This window comes from Herpailurus yagouaroundi, unplaced genomic scaffold, assembly GCF_014898765.1.
Source record: "Herpailurus yagouaroundi ecotype Mexico unplaced genomic scaffold, PumYag 160, whole genome shotgun sequence".
Taxonomy (NCBI): Eukaryota; Metazoa; Chordata; class Mammalia; order Carnivora; family Felidae; genus Herpailurus; species Herpailurus yagouaroundi.
The window spans coordinates 18,640,741-18,657,940 of NW_024412401.1; the positions used below are offsets into that span (position 1 = coordinate 18,640,741).

At 40.0% G+C, this 17,200-nt stretch overlaps 1 pseudogene; it reads right to left on the minus strand.

Moving 5' to 3' along the window:
• Positions 1-539: 539 nt before the first annotated feature.
• Positions 540-17,200, minus strand: part of LOC121034563 (microtubule-associated proteins 1A/1B light chain 3B-like) — a 44,918-nt pseudogene continuing 28,257 nt past the window's right edge.

The following is a 17,200-nucleotide window of genomic DNA, read 5'->3' on the forward strand; positions in this document are numbered from 1 at the left end:
GTAGCTGACTAAAGAGGGAAGAAAGTGTTCCAAGCCAAGAAAACACTGTTTATGAAGGCAAAGAAAGAAGAGAAAGCACAACACATATTTATTTGGAGAAATGCACAACATCATTAGATGGCTGGAGAGGGGGCCAGTTAGAGAAGGGCCAAGCCATGCCCTGAGCCTCTCCCCCCATCACATTTAGGCTTTGCTAGGCCAAGAGACCCTGTACCAGACTGTCAGAGATGGAAGGAAGCTTAGAAATAATCCCATTGGCCTCTTATTATACAGAGGAAGAAGGCCTGGCCAGCCTGCCTGTCTGCAGCACAACCATAAGGAAGGAAGATTAGACTCATCTTGACTAGAGTCCACAGGTTTAACAGAATTCTACTTTAAGAAGAATTGATTCAACAAGCAACTGTTTGATTTGGTTGCATTTCAGGGGCAAGGTTCCTTTCCACTTGGAGACAAATAACTAATCAAATTAAGCAGTCCACCTTTCAAACAATTGTTTTGCTCTTAGATGCACTAAAATAATTTGGAGCTCTTTTTTTTTATTATTGGCAACTTAGAATGCAAAGTATTTTATCTTCAAACTTCTAAATTTGAAAAAAAAAACACCCTCGGTTAAATAATAGTTTTCCAAAGCTGAATGTGCTCATTTGGAGCTCCGTTTTCCTGCCTGCAGTACAAAACAACTTCCTACAACTCCTAGGCAGGAACACTACTGTCTTGACGATCTGTGGTTGGATGAACGGATCAATCTCAGTTGGTAAAATCCCTTTTTTCCTTAGTAAGGGCTGAAAAAAATTCTATAACAGATGTACTTTTCTAGTCTTACACAGACACTTTGATTCCAAATGTCTCCTGAGTGTATACCATATACAGGAATCTATCTTCATCCTCCTCACTTTCATATACTTCAGAAATGTGCGTGGACACACTCACCACACTGTGTCCATTCACTAACAGGAAGAATGCTGTGCCTCCTAAAGATCTTGATGAGCTCACTCATGTTGACGTGATCAGGTACAAGAAACTTGGTTTTGTCCAGGACAGGAAGTAGCTCTCACCCTTGTACTGTTCTATTATCACTGGGATTTTCATAGGATGCGGGGGCTCTCGGATAAGTTGGACATCTTCTATTCTTTGTTGGAAGGTGTGGTGCTGCTTGAAGATCTTCTCCGAAGGCATGGTGAGGAAGGTGAGGCAGAGAGGCAAGGTCCCGTCTGTTCCAGGCAGCTGTGGGAGTGGCGGAGGCTCCGACTGTGTCTAAAATAATTTAGAGCTTGTGAAGCACCTGGCTGGTTCAGTCAGTTAAGCATCCGACCTTGGCTCAGGTCATGATCTCACTGTTTGTGGGTTGGAGCCCCACATTGGGCTCTGTGCTGACAGCTCAGAGCCCAGAGCCTGCTTCCAATTCTGTGTCTCCCTCCCCTGCCCTCTCTCTCTGCTCCCACACTTGCTCTCTGTCTCTCTCAAAAATAAATAAATACATAACATTAAAAAAAAAATAATGAAATAAAATAATTTAGAGCTCTTAAGTGATATTAAGAGATATTAAGTGAAAATATTTGATATAAACAGCTAAAATCACCATTACTGTGATACTTATAATTATTACAGACAGCTTGATATAAGGGAAAACTTTTTTCCATCATGGAGTAGCCAACAATGATTGTGAAATTAACTGGATATATATCTCTGTGGTCAACATTTTCTGTGTTTCAAAATGTCCCTAATTTCTCCCTTACTTCAGCTGCCTGGAACTCATGTCTCTTGTACAGATATATCTATTCCTGCACAGAAACATCTATCATTCTCAAAGAGTGTCCCGTGCTATGTTAGTTCCTTTATATGTGAATATATGTTACACAATAAAAAATTTTAACACTCAAATAAGTTTGGGAATTACTGGGCTAAACCAAGATAAACATATTTTTTTTTAACAGTATGTATCCCCAACATCCAGAACAGGACCTAGTACAGAGTATGCACTAAATAAGTACTTGTTGAATTAATAAATGTAGAATTCCATAAAGCCATTTATTTATTCACATGCTTTGTGATATACAAGAAGGGAACTGAGTTTGCAGCATTCTGTAGGGCTGTCCTCAGGACTAGCCTTGTGAAATCTTGCCCTAATCTCTAAATCTAGAAGCACTAATCATGAAAAAGAAGACAAATTTTCAGAAATCAAAATAAAGAGTCAAAGGAAAGAGAAGGAAGTTACATAATCTCCAGAATTACCCTCATGTTCATGGCCCTTGCCATTTACCCAAGAACAGTCCTCTAACAAACTACTCTTCCCTTAGCAGGGAGAATTTGGGTGACCAGAGCAAAGATATATCTGCCAGACATATTTTGCCTCCAGACGCTAATTTCCTAGGTATCCAAGTTTTGCTCAAAAAAGGTTGCCAGGTCCTGCCTTCAACTCAGAAATTAAATTAGTCCTAGATACCAGAAATTGGTGAGGAGTGTTTATAAGAGTTCTAAGAAGCTTTATGATACAGAAGAAGTAAGTTATGGCACCAGCAACCCATGGGAAATTGGAATCCCTGCCTTCCCTAGTCCCATCCCCATAAGACTAGCATTCTCAGCCTCATTCAAGACCTGAGAAAATATCATCAAGGTAGTCCAGTGGTTACCAAACTCTAAGATACATCAGAATCACCTATAGGGACTGTTAAAATACAGATTGCTGGAACTCACCCCCAGAGTCTCTGATTCAGTGGAATTTACATTACTGTGAAATTCTCAGATGATGCCAATGGTGATGGTTCCTGGTTGCTTCCTCACCACTACTTGAGCTTTCAATTGGTTTTATAGCCATAAGTTTAGTATAGACCCATGGGACCAATCATGCAGTAGCATTTGGATCTAATGACTGGTGTATAATAGGCACTCAGTAAATAATTTGAATTAATAAATAATTATTTGTCTAATCCCTAAGATCTACTTTTAGAAAGTGTTCCCCCCCTTCCTTGATGAAACTGGAGCCCAATTTGCTCAACTGGACTCATGACCCTTTCTGCCTGCCTCCAAGTCCTACAGAGACCATGTGCCCCAAAACCAGACCTTTTGACTAGTGACAAGGGATATGATGTCCCTCTTTAGACTCCTGGCCTGCCTGGTAAAAGCCAATTCCATCATGATCTAGTTTGTTCCAACCATTCCTGGTTGATTCCTCTCCCTGCCAGGCCACTCCTGAGCTCCCCGGCAGGATACTTCACAGCTGTGTTGGGACATGGGACAGGTATCTGAACCAGGTTCCAATGATGACTTTGAAATAGAGACTTCACAAGAGATCTTGAAAGCCTGCCCAATCAGCTAGAATAAACAGTGGTTTACTTTATTATTTTCTTTTGTACTATTTTAGCCATGCTGTAAGTGCACAGACCCCAATGGCTAATTTTATTCTTCCCTACCTGTGACTGAGATACGTGAACTGTGTAGAAGAGAAAAATATACTATGCCCTTGAAAGAGCAATATACTTGGGCTTTGATAGATTATGGGAAAAGTGAATTCCAAGAAAAAAGATTTTTCTAAGAAATTCATAAATAAAAATTAAAATCTGTTGTTTATCACTATTCAAACATTTTAATATTCTCCACAATCCTGTGTCACTGAGGAAGTCCAGGTAACCACTTATGTATAAACACCTGATAGAATGGCCCATCTGTGCTAAACCACAGCCTTCCCACTCCTTTTCTGATGCAGCTTCTACCACTGTTTCCCTTGGAAACCGAAGAAGCAGCTGTCTGCAAAAACATCTCTCTCCCTCCTCACTCATCAGTCCAAAGGACTAGCAGCTTGTTTTCTTGCTCATTGAAAACATCTGATGTTAGGGGATGGCAATACAAAAGAAATTACCACAGTGGGTCAGACACATTGTGCATTCTGTCTAGTATTCTTTCTTAGATAGTTTCATATTCCTCTTCATTTTATGTGATACACCATCAATTTCTTCTCTGTGTTGTAATAATTTGTGTACACCTTCTCTACAAGATCTCAGGTTATTTAAAGTCCAGGGAGGACATAAACCTTCTGTTTGGCATTCACTACATATTTATTAATATATATAATAATAGCATATAATTATAACCTGATTATAATCCAATGACGAAAGTTCTAGCATCCACTGAGGATTCCTGCCTAATTGACTATTACCATAATGGCTGTTAAATATTCACTTTTATTCATTCATTATACTTTTCTCAGTTGGAATTCTACTCTCAGAAAGAACTTTTCCTTCTCCATTTATTTGTTCACTTACTTACTTATAAACAAATATGGACTCATGGATTATTACTTTATGCAATGAGTTCTAATCTGTTTCTATCAATTTTTAATTATCAAATTGTCATGGATTATTTCATGCATGGGTTATAATCTGTTACTATCATTGTTTAAAGCTCAAATTGTCCCAGATTTGGCCAGGGGGAAATTCCTTGAAGCTTGCTCGTGTCCCTGTGGCATATCTCCATCCTATTTCAAACACTACTTCCTATCTCATGATGTTTCCATAAAACACTTATTAATTACAAAAAGAGAAACAGTAATTATACAGTAGATAAGCCTGGTAGACATAATCTTAACTAGTGACCAAAGTTCATATCACCAGCAATGGTGCCTCCTGATACTCTGCAGTGAGAAGGACAAATCATTACTTTGATGGTATTTCTGCCAAAAAATGAATAACCCCAATCTGATCATAAGGAGACATCAGAAAAATCTACCAACGGACATTCTACAAAAGAACTGGCCAGTACTCTTCAAAAATGTCAAGTTCATGAAAGACTAAGAAATGGTCTTGGATTAAAGACTAGAGACATGATACCAAATGCAATGTGTGATCCTGGATAGGGTACTAGATCAGAGGGAAAAAAACAGCTGTTAAATATTATTGGGAAACTTAGAAAAATTTTAATAAAGTTTGGAGATAATAGTATTATATCCATGTTAATTTTCTGATTTTGATAATTGTATTATGGTCATTCAAAAGAATGTTTCATTCTTAGGGATTTAGACACTGAAGTGCTAGAGGGAAAGAAGTATCATGCCTGCACATTACTCCCAAAAGGTTCAGAAGACTAATAAGGCAGATGTGGCAACCTGGTTGAAGGGTACATGGGAAAGTGGGTGAAAGTATGTTGGTATTTTTTGTGCTGCTCTTGCAACTTTTCAGTATGCTTGAAATTATTTCAAAACTAAAAGTTATAAAAACTGAGTTACATAAAAGTCAACACTACCATTTACTTATTTTTTATTCATTTATACTTCACTACATTCTATAGAGGATTAAAGGCAATTTATAACTCTTTCTATCCAACAGGATTTTTTTTTGTCAATTAACTGTCTTCAGCTGAGTTCCCCTAGAAGCAGACCAGAGCCAAGTATTTGAGTACAAATAGTTGATTTGGGACATGATCCTAAAAAGCATCTTATCTTGCAAGAAATGTAAAAGAAATTCTTCAGAGAGAAGGAAAATGATTAGGATCTTGGTTAGGAACTTGGATGTACATAAAGGAACTTAGATCTAATAAAGAAAGGAAGAACATTAGAGAAGGAATAAGTGAAGATCAAATAAAAAACTTTCTTATTCTTACTCTTAATTGCTCTAACAAATAACAATTTATTCAAAATAACAATATCAATAATGTACTTGATTATTATAACCCATAGTTAAGAAAAATGAATGACAACAATGACACAAAGGACAAGAGAGAGAAATTAGGAATATTTTGTTATAAGGTACTTGCACTGCGAGTGAAGTGGTGTAGTGTTATTAGAAAGTAGGCTTGGGTAAGTCATAAATGTGTGTTGCAAACTCTAGGCCAACCACTAAAAATCTTGTTGTTGTTGTTTTTTAAAGTATAACCAATATGCTAAGAGAAAGGAGAAAAATGAAAATGCTCAGTTAAAACTACAAATGGCAGGAGTGCCTGACTGGCTCTGTTGGTTGAGTGTCCAACTCTTGATTTCAGCTCAGGTCATGATCTCATGGTTCGTGAGTTTGAACCCCGCATCAGGCTCCGTGCTAATGGCACAGAGCCAGCCTGGGATTCTCTCTCCCTCTGTCTCTGCCCCTTCCCCCTCTCAAAATAAATAAACTTTAAAAAATAAAAAAATAAAAATAAAACCACAAATGGCAGAAAAAGTGTGGAAGACAGAATTAGGAATAAAGAATGAGAGCAACAAATAGAAAACAGTAACAAATATGGTAGATATTAATCCAACTATATCAATAACCACTTTATTTTTTTTTTTTTTGATTTTTTTTTTAAATTTTTTTTTTTCAACGTTTATTTATTTTTTGGGACAGAGAGAGACAGAGCATGAACGGGGGAGGGGCAGAGAGAGAGGGAGACACAGAATCGGAAACAGGCTCCAGGCTCTGAGCCATCAGCCCAGAGCCCGACGCGGGGCTCGAACTCACGGACCGCGAGATCGTGACCTGGCTGAAGTCGGACGCTTAACCGACTGCGCCACCCAGGCGCCCCCAATAACCACTTTAAACAATGGCCTAAACACACCAATTAAAAGACAAAGATAGGCAAAGTGGATCAGAAAATAAGATTCAACTATATGTTGTGTATAAAAAATCCACTATAAATACAAAGTAGATTAAAAGTAGAGGAATAGAGAAAAATATACCATGCTAACACTAATCAAAAGAAAACTGGAGGGGCACCTGGGTAGCTCAGTCAGTTGAGCATCTGACTTCAGCTCACGTCATGATCTCGAAGTTTGTGAGTTCAGGCCCCGCGTCAGACTCTGAGCTGACAGCTCAGAACCTGGAGCCTGCTTCAGATTCTGTGTCTCCCTCTCTCTGTCTCTCCCCCACTCACACTTTGTCTCTCTCTCTCTCAAAAATAAAGATTTAAAAATTTTTTTTCTAAAAAGACAGCTGGAGTAACTATATTAATTTCAGACAGAGCAGACTTCAGAGCAAAGGAAATTTTCAGGGTAAAGAGGGTTCTATGAACTGAATTGTGTCCTCCCAAATTTGTATGTTGACTCCCTATGCCCCAATTTGACTACATTTGGGAATAGGGCTTATAAGGAGGGAAGTAAAGCTAAATGAAGTCCTAATAGTGGGTCACTGATATAGTAGGATTAGTGTCCTAAGAAGAGACACAGAGAGCTTGTTCTCTCTTTCTCCAAATGTGCTCAAAGAAGAGAGCAAGTGAGCACCCAGTAAGATGGCAGCCACCTACAAGCCAGAAAGAGAGGCCCTACCAGAAACTAACCATGCGGGCACCCTTATCTCAGACTCCCAGCCTGATATAAAAACTGAGAAAATGAGTGTCTGTTGTTTAAGCCAACTGGTCAATGGTATTTCATTATGGCAGCCCATACTAAGACAGGGAGACATTACATAATGATAAAGGGATCAATTCACCAAGGAGATACAGCAACCTTTGATGTGGATGCAACTAACAACATAGTGCAAAATACATGAGTTGAAAACCAACAGAACTGCAAGGAGAAATAGTTGGAGACATGAATACCCTTCTATCAAAAAGAGGCAGATCCAGCAGGCAGAATATTTCAGATGTGAAAAAGGGGTTATCACTACAGATCCCATGAGCATTAAAAGGATAGTAAATGAATACTGTGAACAACTCTATCACAAATTTGATAATTGGAATGAAAAGGACCAATTCCTTGAAAGACACAATTTGCCAAAACTCACATAAGAAGAAATAGACAATCTGAATAGGCCAATATCTATTAAATAAATTGAATCAATGATTAATAACCTTCCAAAATTGAAAGCACCAGATCCACATGGGTTCACTGATAAGTTCTTACCAACATTTAGGAAAGGAATTAAACCAATTCTCTACAATCTCTTTCTGATGGGAGGGAATGTTTCCTAAATCATTCTATGACTCAGAATTACCATAATACCAAAACCAGACAAAGACTTCAAAAGGAAAGAAAACTATAGACCAATATCTCTCACGAACATAGATGCAAAAATCCTTGACAAAATATTAGCAAATCTAATCCAACAACATATAAAAAGAATCGCACAACACAACCAAGTGGTATTTACCCCAGGTAGGCATAGTTGCTTCAACATTCAAAAAGCAATTAATGTAATCCTTCATATCAACAAGCTAAAGAAGAAAAATCAGGTGATCATATTAAAAGGTACAGAGAGGCACCTGGGTGATACAGTGGATTGAGCGTCTTACTCTTGGTTTTGCCTCAGCTCATGATCCCAGGGTCGTGGGGTCGAGCCCCTAGTCTGGTTTCACACTGAACATGAAAACTCTCTCCCTCTGCCCCTCCCCCTTTCCTCCACTTGTGCCTCTCTCTTTCTCTAAAGTAAATAAAAAAAAAAAAATTAAAATTAAAAAAAAGAAATCTAAAACACTGACCACACCAAATGCTGAGAAGGTTGTGGAGCAATAGAAACTCTCATTTGTTGTTGATAGAAATTCAAAATGGTACAGCACTTTGGAAAATAGTTTGCGGATTTCCTACAAAACTAACATACTCTTACTATATTGCACTCCTTGGTATTTACTTGAAAAAGTTGAAATGTATGACCCAAAAACCTATGCGCAGATATTTGTAACAACTTTATTCATAATTGCCAAAACTCGGAAGCAATCAGGATATACTTCAGTGGGTGAATGGAAAAATAAACTGTGGTACATCTAGACTATGGCATATTATTCAGCGCTAAAAAGAAATGAGCTATCAAACCATGAAAATACATGGAAGAATCTTAAATGCACATCACTAAGTGAAAGAAGTCATTCTGAAAAGACTACATACTGTCTGATTCCAACTATACAATATTCTGGAGAAGGCAAAACTATAGATATAGACAGTAAAAGGATCAGTCTTTGCTAGGGGTTAGGAGGAAAGAAGGATGAATAGATGAAACATAGAGGATTTTTAGGGCAGTGAAGCTACTCTGCATGATGCTTTAATGAAAGATACATGTCATTATACATTTGTCCAAACCCATAGAAGGTACGACAGCAAAAGTGGACCCTAAGGTAAACTACAGACTCTGGGTTATATAATAATGTGTCAGTATAGGTTCATCAACTGTAACAAGTGTACCACTTTGGTGGGGGATGCTGATAATGCAGGAGGTTATGTATGTGTAGGGGCGGAGGTATATGGGAAATCTGTGTACCTTCTGCTCAATTTTGCTGGGAACCTAAAACTGCTCTAAAAAATAAAGTTCAAAAAAAAATAAATAAAATGTTTAAAAAACAAAGTCTATTTAAAAGGAAAAGGAAATTACCTTTTTTTAGCTAAATGGAGATTATTACAAAGCATTTCTCTCCTCCAAAAGCTAATAAGAATCCATACAACTCTAGAAAGTGTATCATACATAATGAGTTCTCAAGTTGGAATCCACGACCAAACTCCATAAAAGTGTGTGTGTGTGTGTGTGTGTGTGTGTGTGTGTGTGTGTGTGTGTGTTCATATACATGCATCTTTTCCTCTGGAAAAAAATTCCAAAACTTTCATGCTTAGTCACTTAATGTTTAATTACTATCCCCTTCCCAAAATCTTAAGGATCTCAACCTATGACAGTCAGCTCTGAGTACATGCTTCTGACACCTTCATCCTTTCTCCAGTGGCTGATATAGATGGCAAATAGTGCAGTCACTAGGTCCTTCACCAGCCTCACACAAGATGCCAATCTGTAGGTTGCCTGCCATACTCAAAAGTCAGCTGATTATCCCCAACAGAAAATCAGCTCATATCCCTTCACAGGTTCTGTCAATCTAGAAACATCCCCAGCAGAAGAAACATATTATGACACTCAGGAGTAGCATCTTCACAGTATCTTATATAGCCAGTTAGATATTGTTCCCCCAGGAGAAATAAGGAAGCAGAGAATAATGTATAGCATATCTTCATAATTATCAATATTGTTACAGCTATCACTGTCTCTCCTTAAACTGCTTGAACTTCCCATCTGATGTCTAACTGGAAACTATTTTTTGTAACATTTCTTTATTTTGGGGGGAGGGAGGGAGAGAAAGGGAGAGAGAGAGATCATGAGTGGGGCAGGGGCAGAGAGAGGGAAACACAGAATCCAAAGCCGGCTCCAGGCTCTGAGCTGTCTGCACAGAGCCCGACACAGGGCTCAAAATCACAATCCACAAGATCATGACCTGAGCCAAAGTCAGATGCTTAAGTGACTGAGCCACCAGGCACCCCTGAAAACTATTTTTTAACCCACATATCTCAATAAACTTGCATGGCTTCCTCTTCCTGCTACAAAGTAAATATGGATTAAAGAAAATTCTGAGGGAAAATCACAGTTCTCTCCTACTCTCCGCCTTGGAACGGGCATCCACTTTCTTCCCAACATGTGTCACCAGACCTCCTAACCCCACAGCCCTGGGTCAACACTTCCAGCATTTGTGGAAATTTCAGTTCTCTTGTTACCTTTAATGTCTCCATTCTCTTCATGCTTCCTCATCCGACCAATCCTCAAATCCTCTCCATTTTCCCACAACAACAATTCTCACATCTGGTTATTCCTTTCTACTAGCCCTTGCATGGCCCAATAATGCTGACATTTGCCAACCCCATTAGTTTACACTTATCACTTGCCCTGATAATAATTGATATTCCTCTTTTACTCAGAAATAAAATACTAATTGATTCATGTGTACTTCAGTGAGGTATGGGAACTCTAACACAATTCTATGAGATAAACATTATCTCCCTTCTCAAAAGAGATGGATGGTGAAGCTCCCTATACAAAAATTGTAAATTATTAGGACCAGCAGAGATAAGATGATTAGAAAAAGAGATGTGCAGAATTCTAGGTAGAACCCCTCATGAGTTTCCTTAGGTGCTGGCTTCATATTAATATATGGCAGGGGGTCTGAATGGGCCCCAGAACATCTGCCAGTTAACAACCCTCCAATACTGGCACATTTAGACAGACAAGGCATAAACCTTGGTGAAGACAGGATACAGCCCAGAAGTCCATTTGATTTTGACTTGGGTCAGGCTTCCAAAACATTGACAAGCCCTCTACCCAACTTGACCAGTGGTCTGTATATAAGTGAGGGGTTAGAACTATTTCATTCTATATTAAAACTTGATGACAAAAGGTACACTCTTCTCAATAAACCCACATTGGCTAACTAAAGTGCTTATGTCTTTGTTGGAGTTAACCCAGCTCCATGAGGTAGTGGCATTTGTTCCTGCTGATCTGAGCCTCAGGTTGGCAGTAACATACTATTTGATTAATGAAAGATTAGGGAACAAATTAAGCACACTTAGTACAGTTTTACAGGGAAAAATATTTTTTCAGAAAAAAAAATATTTCAGGGGTGCCTGGGTGGCTCAGCCGGTTAAGCAGCTGACTTTGGCTCAGGTCTTGATCTCACCGTTCATGAGTTTGAGCCCTGCATCAGGCTCTGTGCTGACAGCTCAGAGCCTGGAGCCTGCTTCGGATTCTGTGTCTCCCTCTCTCTCTCTGACTACCCCCCTCACCCCGTTCACACTCTGTCTGTCTCTCTCTCAAAAATAAACAAACATTAAAAAAAAACCTTTTAATACTTATTTTATATGGTATACATATTATATCCTGTATTCTTATATTAAGTAAGCCAGAGAAAAGAAAATGTCAGCACAGAGCCTCATGCAGGGCTCAAATTCACAAACTGTGAGATCATGACCTGAGTTGAAGTCAGCGGCTTAACCGACTGAGCCATCCAGGCGCCCCCCCCCCCCAAAATATGTATTAATCAACTATTTATGTTACAGGTAAAGCTTCCGGTAAACAGTAGGCTATTAATAGTTAATTTTGGGGAGAGTCAAAAGTTATGCTCAAATTTTTTACTGTGTTGGGGCTTCAGCACCTACTGTTGTTCAAGGTCAGTGCCTGCTGTTGACTATCTGGCAAGGTGACCAAAACTGAGTATTTAGTAGGAAGTAACTCTGGTGGTGGTGTTGGGTTCAAACAAAGGTGGTGTTGGGTTCAGGTTTCATGGAGGGGCTGGTGTTTTAAGAAATTGAACCAACAGAGCTAAGGAGAGTATAGTGACTGAAGGGAAGGGCAAAGGCAAAGGTGTGACTCCCAGGAAGCAAGGGCAGGTGTTCTGGAAACAATGAGCCATTTTGTTCCATCGGATGTACAGTGAGCAAGCAGTGAGAAAGGTATGTGGAGAGGAATGTAGGGTCCACCATACTATGGTACTAAAGAGTATGCACTCCCAGGGCCATACTGCATGGGTTCAAGTCCCCACTCTGCTTCTTATTAGGTTTGTGACTTTAAGGATAAATTCTCTGTACCTCAGTTTCTTAAGCTGTAAAATAGGGAGAATAATAGTGGCCTGCTTCAGAGGGTTGTGAGAATGAAATCAATTAATATGTGTAAACTGCTTAGAACAATGCATGGCACATAGCAAATGCAGCACTTTATTACCATGGAGGGTCTAAGATGCTAGAGTAAAGTGTCTGTATTCAATTAGGACAAAGAGCTAGGGGAGCTTCTCTGAGGTCAGGAGTGACAAGATTAGAACCAGATTTTAAGTCTGGCAAGCTATAAGGGATGGAACAAAGTGGAGGTGGAGAAGTGGGTGTGGGAGGTAAACACAGTGTAAGCCAGGGCTCTGGGCTGTGAAAGAGGGACCTCTATCCCTGAAGATAAATGTGGTGGTTTTGAGGGGGTCCCAGAGCATGTGAATAGGTGCATTCCTTCTGATTCCTCCTCCTTATTCAAATTGCCTAATTAAAATGTAGAGGAAGTTGAAAAGGATTTAATACCTATGGCAAGAAACTCTACCAGCCTGAACCAAAAGCTAGAAAGCAACTCTCAGTATATCAAAAGGAAAACTGACCTCTAAAAGCTTCTAGTTTTCCTTCTGTATCCTGAACTAAGACTAAGACTGAAAGGAAACCAACGATCTTGTTTAAAAGGACGTACAGGGGCGCCTGGGTGGCTCAGTCGGTTAAGCGTCTGACTTCAGCTCAGGTCACGATCTCGCGGTCCGGGAGTTCGAGCCCCGCGTCGGGCTCTGGGCTGATGGCTCAGAGCCTGGAGCCTGCTTCCGATTCTGTGTCTCCCTCTCTCTCTGCCCCTCCCCCGTTCATGCTCTGTCTCTCTCTGTCTCAAAAATAAATAAACGTTAAAAAAATTTTTTAAATAAAAAAATAAAAAATAAATAAATAAAAGGATGTACAATTCTTTTTTTTTTTAATATTTATTTATTTTTGAGACAGGGAGAGACAGCATGAACGGGGGAGGGTCAGAGAAAGAGGGAGACACAGAATCTGAAACAGGCTCCAGGCTCTGAGCTGTCTGTCAGCACAGAGCCTGATGCGGGGCTCAAACTCACAGACCGCGAGATCATGACCTGAGCCGAAGTCGGATGCTTAACCGACTGAGCCACCCAGGAGCCCCAAAAGGATGTACAATTCTTAATAAGGACAGACAAACACTTTCCTCTTTGGAAGTCATTGAAGATTGATTGCTAAAAATCCCCTTCTATGGGGCTTGCCCCCAAACCTAGGTTCTCACTATGTGTTACTTCTAAGAGATAAAACAATGGTGATCCCTATTAAAATGCAAAAGAGATCACTTTTCCTATCCAAATTTAATATCTCAACAAGAATAATTCATTCAATTAACAATAAGCCAGTCACTAATGAGTTTCCACAGAATAGTTGGGTTTGACTAGGAGCATGGAGAGGGATATGATCTAGAACTCTGGATGAGAGAGTGGCCATGAGTGGGAGGCAAGGAAAAGTACACGGTGGGGAAGGAGTGGGGTAGGGACCACATTAAAAAAGGAAGCAGGTATAGAAAAGGAGTAAAGGGGCTTAGGGAATAAATTTGCCAATCTCAAAATCTTGAAGATCAGCCCTGAGCATGCTTAATGAAACCAACATCTACCACCCAAACAGTATAACCTTGATCCTCACTGCCACCGGACTTGGTGCTCTCTCCTTCTGCCTGCATGTACACCCCTACCCTCTCTTCACTCATTCCCCACCCCCCAAAAAAAGGAAAGAGAAAAAGAAACAGAGAGAAATAAACCATTTTCAATTTTAATTCTCTGTGGTTTCAGATGATCTGAAGTGTGTAGATGTCTCCCTTCCCTTTGGCCCAAGATGCCACTAAAATTCTAAAACTGTAAGCCCCTCTATGTTTCATGAAAAGACTGTGATGGGCTACATGGCTAGAAAGAGTCAAAAACCACATGTATAACAGAGAAATTACTTTAAGCTGAGTTATAGAGATATTTGTTGTTAATGATTCCAGGAATTAAATTAAAAGAGTTTCACTCTGGTCCTTAAATAGGGACAGAAGTGCCACAGACGTCTTTGGGGACTGCAGCAAATGTCTTTCCTTCCAGCCAGTAGGTGACCATTCCCCCTTTCCCCTGGGGAGGAAAAACACAAATGTTTCATTAGGGAAGAAATAGCCAGCTCAGATGGAAAGAAGCCATCCAGTGATAGACTGACCAACTCATTGGACATGACAGAGCACATTTTCAGCCAGGCCAGGGAACCCTGGAGTCCCTGGGGACTGGCATCCCCAAAAGACTGTTCTTTAATTGGCTCCCCACATTGATGCAGAGAGCACTCCCTGCATTCAGGGCAGAGACAACTGCTTCTTGGGCACCATGACACGCTGGCTGACTAATGAGTCACGGTCACCCGCACAAACTCACTGAGGCTGCTACGGCTAACAAATCCCACGTGTGCTGCCATCCCAGGAGGAGAGAGACAACTTGAGCTCTGCAGCTACTTGGCCCTTCCAGCATAGCTAAAAGAAGATGATAACCCAGTAACTCTGAGGACTGTCATCTTCTTTTTAGACGGTCACTAAGCAGATAGTATCCCCATGTGAAAAATTAGTGTCCTTCCATCAACTGCAGATCAATTATACCTTCCCAACCCAGGGGTCAGAGCCCCAGCCTCTCATTTACATGAAAACTGGTCTTCAGAAGCTTTCATTCAAGATTCACATTTATAGACTCTGCAAAAGAAACGTTATCTGCCTATATTTGCTGATCAAATCCAACTGAACTAATCGTGATTCACTTCAATAGAGAAACACTCATGTAGGCAATACTCTGTGCAAAATTAATTTCAGAGATAAGCCACAGGAATGAGTTGCTTTTCCTTGGGCTTTTCCATGTGGGTTACCATGGCATTCCTTCTGAATATAATCATAGTTAAATATACAAAACTACCACAGAAACTATTTGGACAATGTCTGGAGGAAACCACCCACAAATAATGCACATACATCTCACATTATTGTATAGCAGGTTAAATTTTGTGATTTTCTAAGTCACACAATCGTTATTCTTGTGACTCTCCATCTGGGGATGCTGGAGGAGAGTAAAGTGTCTCAGGTCACACCACAGCTGATGTGAACAGATAACAAATCTGGCTCTGGTGAAGTATCCCTTCCCCAGGCTCATCTCCCCCATGGATGGAGTCAAGGATTTGGGGACTGAAAATCTTTCTCCCCCTTAAGCTAGCCCCACCTTCTGCCCCAGGTATAACCATAGCTAAACTAATTTCAATGACTTTAATACAATTAATTTCATTGCCTTTTCTAGGAATAAATTCTTTTTTTAAATATAACATTGCTTAGAAGGGAAGTATCCTGCCTGGGAGTATCTCAGTGGGAATAAGTTCATGAATGGACTTCTATTATAAAGAGGAATCCCAGGCAATAGAAGAGGACTGAGTCTAGTGGCAGGGACCGAGAAGGAGGCTGAAATCAGGGGAAAGGACCTGGAAAGGAAATGTGTGAAAAACCAGACATAGTTTGGCTGTTTCACAATTTTGGCAAAGATATCTCACTCTCTCCAATTTAACCCCAAAGGAGTGTCCCAAGAAAGGTCTGATCAGCTCATAATGGGTCAGGAATGAAGAAAACATCTACTGTATGAGCCAAAAGAAACATATGTGGCCCTTAAGTAGCTGCACAATCCAAAAACCTAGTATCTTGATCAAAAGTCAAAGGATTTCCAAGTTTGTTTGCGACTTTTCCCCCTATGGCAGGGACAGCATGTGCAATGTTGCAAATTCTACCAATGAGTTTACTGACAGTAGTGACTGACAGGGTGTTAATGACTAGTTTCCTTGTAGTGCTCCCCTTACCCATATGCCTCTATAGATACAAGTAGCTGATAGCTACCTTGACTTGAAAATTCCCACAGCACACCAGCATATCATCTCCAGTTTGTTCCAGGGGTTGGTATGCACCTGAACTACAGTGGATTTTCAGAGGTAAAGGACAGAAGAGGAAGTAACACAGTTACATTAACCCAGTCAACATTGCCTGCTTTTGCTTTGCCCTAAAAAATCAAGCAACTCTAAAGCTTGACTAAGGAAATTCAACTCCAAGAATCACCCACCAAAGAGGTGCCTCAGGGCACATCCCAGCAAACATCCTGAAATGCTTCACATAGTATCTTACACCTGACTAGCTTTTCCCACAGTAGTTATGTGGCAGGGGCTGCTGACCTGGGAAAACCTTGCCTATTCTAGACGAAACTTGATGTCTACTCTTTTTGGACAGTTATCCAGGAATATCTGCCCTTTATCTCATCATACCTCCTTCTAGCAGCCAGCTTTTGACTACCTGAGGTGGGTGCTCAGATCAAGAATAAAGATATAAAATTCCCTGAAAACCCTGTCATCTAACGATTCCTTACATCCAAAATGGTAGGAATTTACCTTATCAGGTGCATTCCAAATCATGATTTATTTATTTTTTTTTTTTTGGTCACAACCTATACTATTATTGAGTTAACATTTTTCTTTGAATGGATTCACTTAATTGGTTTTTTTTTAACTTTTATTTTTTTATTATGACATTTATTGTTGGTTTCCATATAACACCCAGTGCTCATCCCAACAGATGTCCTCCTCAATGCCCATCACCCTCCCTCCTACCCCCCCATCAACCTTCTGTTTATTCTCAGTTTTTTTTCCAGTATATGAAATTTATTGTCAAATTGGTTTCCATACAACACCCAGTGCTCATCCCAAAAGGTGCCCTCCTCAATACCCATCACCCACCCTCCCCTCCCTCCCACACCCCATCAATCCTCAGTTTGTTCTCAGTTTTTAAGAGTCTCTTATGCTTTGGCTCTCTCCCACTCTAACCTCTTTTTTTTTTTTTCTTCCCCTCCCCCATGGGTTTCTGTTAAGTTTCTCAGGATCCACACAAGAGTGAAAACA